Below are 7474 nucleotides of genomic sequence, written 5' to 3' on the forward strand. Positions count from 1 at the left end.
ATCGCTCAATGGCTCACTTTATTTTTTATCCGCATTCGTTCAAACAAAATGTTGGTATTTTTTTATCTTTCTCTCTGTCTTTCTCTCTGTCTTTTCTCTCTGTCTTTACTCTCTGTCTTTTCTCTCTGTCTTTACTCTGTCTTTCTCTCTGTCTTTCTCTCTGTCTTTACTCTCTGTCTTTCCTCTCTGTCTTTCTCTCTGTCTTTCTCTCTGTCTTTACTCTCTGTCTTTCTCTCTGTCTTTACTCTCTGTCTTTCCTCTCTGCCTTTACTCTCTGTCTTTACTCTCTGTCTTTACTCTCTGTCTTTACTCTCTGTCTTTTCTCTCTGTCTTTACTCTGTCTTTCTCTCTGTCTTTACTCTCTGTCTTTACTCTCTGTCTTTACTCTGTCTTACTCTCTGTCTTTACTCTGTCTTACTCTCTGTCTTTACTCTGTCTTTCTCTCTGTCTTTACTCTCAGTCTTTTCTCTCTGTCTTTACTCTCTGTCTTTACTCTCTGTCTTTACTCTCTGTCTTTTCTCTCTGTCTTTACTCTGTCTTTCTCTCTGTCTTTACTCTCTGTCTTTCTCTGTCTTTCTCTGTCTTTACTCTCTGTCTTTCTCTGTCTTTACTCTCTGTCTTTCTCTCTGTCTTTCTCTCTGTCTTTCTCTGTCTTTCTCTCTGTCTTTACTCTCTGTCTTTCCTCTCTGTCTTTCTCTCTGTCTTTTCTCTGTCTTTCTCTCTGTCTTTCTCTGTCTTTCTCTCTGTCTTTACTCTCTGTCTTTACTCTGTCTTTCCTCTCTGTCTTTCCTCTCTGTCTTTCTCTCTGTCTTTACTCTCTGTCTTTACTCTCTGTCTTTCTGTCTGTCTTTACTCTCTGTCTTTACTCTCTGTCTTTACTCTCTGTCTTTCTCTGTCTTTACTCTCTGTCTTTACTCTCTGTCTTTTCTCTCTGTCTTTCTCTCTGTCTTTCTCTCTGTCTTTCTCTCTGTCTTTACTCTCTGTCTTTCTGTCTGTCTTTACTCTCTGTCTTTCTGTCTGTCTTTACTCTCTGTCTTTCTGTCTGTCTTTACTCTCTTCTTCCTCTCTGTCTTTACTCTCTGTCTTTCTCTCTATCTTTACTCTCTTCTTCCTCTCTGGCTTTACTCTCTGTCTTTCTGTCTGTCTTTACTCTCTGTCTTTACTCTCTTCTTCCTCTCTGTCTTTTCTCTCTGTCTTTCTCTCTGTCTTTCTCTCTGTCTTTCTCTCTGTCTTTACACTCTGTCTTTACTCTCTGTCTTTACTCTCTGTCTTTTCTCTCTGTCTTTCTCTCTGTCTTCCTCTCTGTCTTTACTCTCTGTCTTTCTGTCTGTCTTTACTCTCTGTCTTTCTGTCTGTCTTTACTCTCTGTCTTTCTGTCTGTCTTTACTCTCTGTCTTTACTCTCTTCTTCCTCTCTGTCTTTACTCTCTGTCTTTCTCTCTATCTTTACTTTCTTCTTCCTCTCTGTCTTTCTCTCTGTCTTTCTCTCTGTCTTTACTCTCTGTCTTTCTGTCTGTCTTTACTCTCTGTCTTTACTCTCTTCTTCCTCTCTGTCTTTCCTCTCTGTCTTTCTCTCTGTCTTTCTCTCTGTCTTTCTCTCTGTCTTTCTTGCCAAGCAATGCAGAGTGGTGAACTGACAACAGAGCGAGGTCAGAAATTGGGGTCTTTTGTGAACACTTTTGTCGCCCGACGGATGATAACATCCAGATAAAAGATGCCATGAATCAACTATGTTTCTCTCTCTGGGCTCTCTCTGTCTGTGGAAACCTCCTCTTCAGATGGGTTGATAGATGAACAAACTGCTCATATCTGATCCCCAACAAAAACTTGTTTGTTGGTTTGGTTCGCTCCCAAAAGCAATTTGGGGCCTATATGAGCCTTGAACATTGTCACTGACCTGCTGATAGAAGGTGAACAACTGTTCTTCACCAAAGTGTTCTCATTCTCAGCCAAATGCCTTCACTTTTTATTAGATTTTTTACGTTATTTATTTTTTTAGGGGTGGATCAGCTTTAATATTGTGGAAAGATTGTTGCTTCCATCAACGTAATTGTCTGCATCGTTTACAATCCCACATATATTTTTGGGGTAAATATATATATCCATATACATACACGTACATACCCATATATATACATATACATATGCATACATAAACAGTACATACATATACACATATAAACAGTACATACATACATATACACATATAAACAGTACATACATACATATACACATATAAACAGTACATACATACATATACACATATAAACAGTACATACATACATATACACATATAAACAGTACATACATACATATACACATATAAACAGTACATACATACATATACACATATAAACAGTACATACATACATATACACATATAAACAGTACATACATACATATACACATATAAACAGTACATACATACATATACACATATAAACAGTACATACATACATATACACATATAAACAGTACATACATACATATACACATATAAACAGTACATACATACATATACACATATAAACAGTACATACATACATATACACATATAAACAGTACATACATACATATACACATATAAACAGTACATACATACATATACACATATAAACAGTACATACATACATATACACATATAAACAGTACATACATACATATACACATATAAACAGTACATACATACATATACACATATAAACAGTACATACATACATATACACATATAAACAGTACATACATACATATACACATATAAACAGTACATACATACATATACACATATAAACAGTACATACATACATATACACATATAAACAGTACATACATACATATACACATATAAACAGTACATACATACATATACATATATAAACAGTACATACATACATATACATACTTTTTTTAGAATATGCCTTTATTATTCCCGGCAAACCCTACCACCCTTCCCCCAATCGGAGTAAACTAATAAACAATAACACTTAGGCTTCTACCTTCAGTTTATACATATTATACACATTTTACAGACACAATCTATTTTACAATAGTTATATTTTGTTTGTTTTTAGTCCTTCCTCTATTTCTGATGTCCACCCAGTTTGATTTCTATTTGTAGCTGTGCTATTCCACAACATTTCTGAACCAATATACATGCCTTCCCTTTCAACAGCCTCCAGTGTGATGTTTCAATAAAGTATAGAGCATGTTACCGTACAGGGAAACATTTCGACGGGAGCAACAATAAACCCTCTCATCGATGCCAACCTGATGCCACCCGATGCCAACCTGATCCTGTCTCAGTGAAAGCCTACCTCGTCGTTTTGCCCGCCAGCGTTCTCAGGCTCCAGCTCTGTACACACAGACACGGGATTCTCCCATTCCCAACAAGCTCAGAGAGCCAGGACAGTTAGCGGCGGCGCTGCGCTAAACGGCTTTAGCTGGAAACATCCTGCGTGTAAATATCCTTAGAGAAAGCAATAACGATGCTCAGAACGCACCACAGATCTAGATTAGGGGCTCATTATATGGCAGGAGGCCGAGGAGCCACTCGGTAGGCAGACGTAAACAAATCGGGGAGGGGAGGCCGTCTTAATAAAGAGAAGAAAAAACACCGCACTCAGCAAATGACCAACAGTTAAAACTAATGTTGTATGAACCGTATTCAATTACCCTCGGCAGCGACTTCCCCTTTGCCTCCGCCGTGGCGGCGGCGGCCTTGGCACGGGGAAGCAGCCGTGATGCATGGCTCCGGTTGCCGCGGTAATCTGTCTCAGCCGACTTTTGGGCGACGGACGCATTAAGTCGTTTAAAACAGCTGATGCAGAAACAGAGGTCAGGGGTCAATGTTCCCAGAGGAGTATCAAACACAGCGAAGACGACATTGCTCCGAGATAATTACCTCTCCAGGAGGGAAGGATTGACTGAGGGCCTAATAAGGCTTTAAGCTATGATCCGTACAGGGAATTACCAACGAGGCCATTTAGCAGTCAACCGCGCCCACCACCACCGTTTCCATTAAGGACCATAGCCATCACTTAAAGAGTGGTCCGGCTGAAGAAGAGTACCCATGTTGAGTAATAAAGATGGGTTTATGGCCATTTACACTACCCTGAACGGAGTCAGCGGCTCTACTGTCCTACCTTAGAGTGGGGCTATGGCGTCCATCTTCATCGTCAAGTTATGTTGAATGCCCTTTAGTCTACCATGACTACCTTTAATGGAGTCTGCTGGAGTCGTCTCTCTACCATTCTGTCCAATGATTGTCCCTTCCATTCTAGTCCCTTATCTGGGAATCTTTTAATAGACCCAGGCTGCATGGGGATCAAACACAACAGGGATTATGTGATTAATGTTTCACAATCTCTCTATGGTGGAGTATGACTCAGCGCTAGTTGTTGTCTTAACTGAATGGATGAGACCTAATCCAGGTTTTGTTTTAGTAGGTATTAAAATGATTGATGGAGAGATGATGAGATGATCTCGGTGGCTTTGAAGATCCAGAGATGCAAGGCATTTTTGTGGGATTTCAAGGTTTTCAATTTTAATGAGAGTTTTTCCAAGGGTTCAATGTTGTACGGTTCGCTGATAGATGAAAATGATGAGGGGAATTAGTGGTAATCCTAAAATCATACCGCCTCAGTGTGCTCCTCCCACCGCCATTAGTAAACACCACACCAAGCGGCTGGCTCTGTAACATTAAAAGGTGATGCATTACATGCCTTATTAAAGAGACTTTTGAAAACACAAACCACATTTTGAGGATATTCTCCTATAATTGTATTAAACACTAATAACGCTACATGATATCATAACTAAATCCTCCCGGCTGGATTTGAAATGATACATACTAACTCAATGTTATGCTATAAGCTAAATAGATAATATTCTGATTCTGACCCCCAGACAAAGCGAACACTTCCCTAGAACCATATCTCTCCTATAACTGTGGGGTTTCAGCAGAGCAAGCCCCCTCCTTGAACCAGCTCTCTCCCTCTTGTCGCTCCTCTCATCCCACCGTCCTCTCCCCTCTCCCTGGATGGAGCTGGAGGTAGGAGCAGTGCATCTGGATGGACACACATGGCTGCCCTCCTCTGCCCGTAGCCTAATTGGCCAGTCCTGCTGAAGCAGCACAGCTCTTTGGTCTTAATTCTTTCCCAAAGTGGATTGTGCTTCTCTGTTCTACGGCCCAGAGAGACATCCCCCCCTCCGTCTATTACTCCAAAAAGAGCTGAGAGGGGGAAGATGGGGGGTGTGGGAGGTGGGGAATTAAGGGGGGATTTTGGGGGTTACTGCTTATCTTTTGGGAGAGTCTGTTATTTTGTAAAATGTTATTGTTTTGTCAGTATGTCGTCTTTTATCAAATCAATCAAATGTATTTTATAAATATAAATATATATTTACATCAGCAGTTGTCACAAAGTGACAGTTGTGATTTCTGCCCGTCAGCAGCTCGGCTGGCGGAAAATCATTAGCTTTGAGAGATTCAACTATACATCATTGTTTTTAGTGATAAAGTTACAGGCAGGTTGACTTTGGGTCTTTGTTTACCGGCAGGTTGACTTTGGGCCTAACTGTGCTTGTTATAAACAAGGAAGTAAAGGAAGATGTGTCTCAACATGTGACAACATGTTAAAAATCGATAAGAAATGTCTGACTTTGAGATTTTTCCCACTGATCTTTTGACTGCCCACTGCCCAGTGTGCTGTAGAAACACAATTGTGTTCAATAACTTGTTCAATGTCTGTGGGACAATAGCCATTATTACACAACTGTCTCCAGACCCGGAGTTGAGTGGAAATAGGCTCTAAGAAATGTCAGTACTTCTCCCACACCTGGTCCAGCTGACAGAAAACTCATTAAAGCACTCTCTGGCTCCACCTGCTCCTCTCTGGGATGCTGTTTTCCAGATCGACCCCCTAGTTCCAACCCCCTATACCACTCCTGTATGTCTGAATCAACCCCTAGTTCAGCCCCCTATACCACTCCAGTAGGTCTGAATCAACCCCTAGTTCCAACCCCCTATACCACTCCTGTAGGTCTGAATCAACCCCTAGTTCAGCCCCCTATACCACTCCTGTAGGTCTGAATCAACCCCTAGTTCCAACCCCCTATATCAGTCCTGTAGGTCTGAATCAACCCCTAGTTCCAACCCCCTATACCACTCCTGTAGGTCTGAATCAACCCCTAGTTCAGCCCCCTATACCACTCCTGTAGGTCTGAATCAACCCCTAGTTCCAACCCCCTATACCACTCCTGTAGGTCTGAATCAACCCCTAGTTCAGCCCCCTATACCACTCCTGTAGGTCTGAATCAACCCTTAGTTCAGCCCCCTATACCTCTCCTGTAGGTCTGAATCAACACCTAGTTCAGCCCCCTATACCACTCCTGTAGGTCTGAATCAAACCCTAGTTCAGCCCCCTATACCACTCCTGTAGGTCTGAATAATCCCCTAGTTCAGCCCCCTATACCACTCCTGTAGGTCTGAATCAACCCCTAGTTCAGCCCCCTATACCACTCCTGTAGGTCTGAATCAACCCTAGTTCCAACCCCCTATACCACTCCTGTAGGTCTGAATCAACCCCTAGTTCCAACCCCCTATACCACTCCTGTAGGTCTGAATCAACCCCTAGTTCAGCCCCCTATACCACTCCTGTAGGTCTGAATCAACCCCTAGTTCCAACCCCCTATACCACTCCTGTAGGTCTGAATCAACCCCTAGTTCAGCCCCCTATACCACTCCTGTATGTCTGAATCAACCCCTAGTTCAGCCCTCTATACCACTCCTGTAGGTCTGAATCAACCCCTAGTTCAGCCCCCTATACCACTCCTGTAGGTCTGAATCAACCCCTAGTTCCAACCCCCTACACCACTCCTGTAGGTCTGAATCAACCCCTAGTTCAGCCCCCTATACCACTCCTGTAGGTCTGAATCAACCCCTAGTTCCAACCCCCTATACCACTCCTGTAGGTCTGAATCAACCCCTAGTTGAGCCCCCTATACCACTCCTGTAGGTCTGAATCAACCCCTAGTTCCAACCCCCTATACCACTCCTGTAGGTCTGAATCAACCCCTAGTTCAGCCCCCTATACCACTCCTGTAGGTCTGAATCAACCCCTAGTTCAGCCCCCTATACCTCTCCTGTAGGTCTGAATCAACACCTAGTTCAGCCCCCTATACCACTCCTGTAGGTCTGAATCAACCCCTAGTTCAGCCCCCTATACCACTCCTGTAGGTCTGAATCAAACCCTAGTTCAGCCCCCTATACCACTCCTGTAGGTCTGAATCAACCCCTAGTTCAGCCCCCTATACCACTCCTGTAGGTCTGAATCAACCCCTAGTTCAGCCCCCTATACCACTCCTGTAGGTCTGAATCAACACCTAGTTCAGCCCCCTATACCACTCCTGTAGGTCTGAATCAACCCCTAGTTCAGCCCCCTATACCTCTCCTGTAGGTCTGAATCAACCCCAAGTTC

The 7474-nt window shown here is 42.6% G+C and overlaps 1 protein-coding gene across 1 annotated transcript in view; it reads right to left on the bottom strand.

The window, feature by feature from the left end:
• The window catches only part of LOC139419720 (zeta-sarcoglycan-like), a 288649-nt gene extending 284453 nt beyond the window's left edge, over nt 1-4196 (bottom strand). Inside the window, exon 1 of the mRNA XM_071169707.1 lies at nt 4142-4196. The gene's annotated coding sequence lies outside the window, so the exon portion shown is untranslated. The remainder of the gene's footprint in view (nt 1-4141) is intronic.
• Between the last annotated feature and the right edge of the window lie 3278 nt (nt 4197-7474).

This window comes from Oncorhynchus clarkii, chromosome 10, assembly GCF_045791955.1.
Source record: "Oncorhynchus clarkii lewisi isolate Uvic-CL-2024 chromosome 10, UVic_Ocla_1.0, whole genome shotgun sequence".
Classification (NCBI taxonomy): Eukaryota; Metazoa; Chordata; class Actinopteri; order Salmoniformes; family Salmonidae; genus Oncorhynchus; species Oncorhynchus clarkii.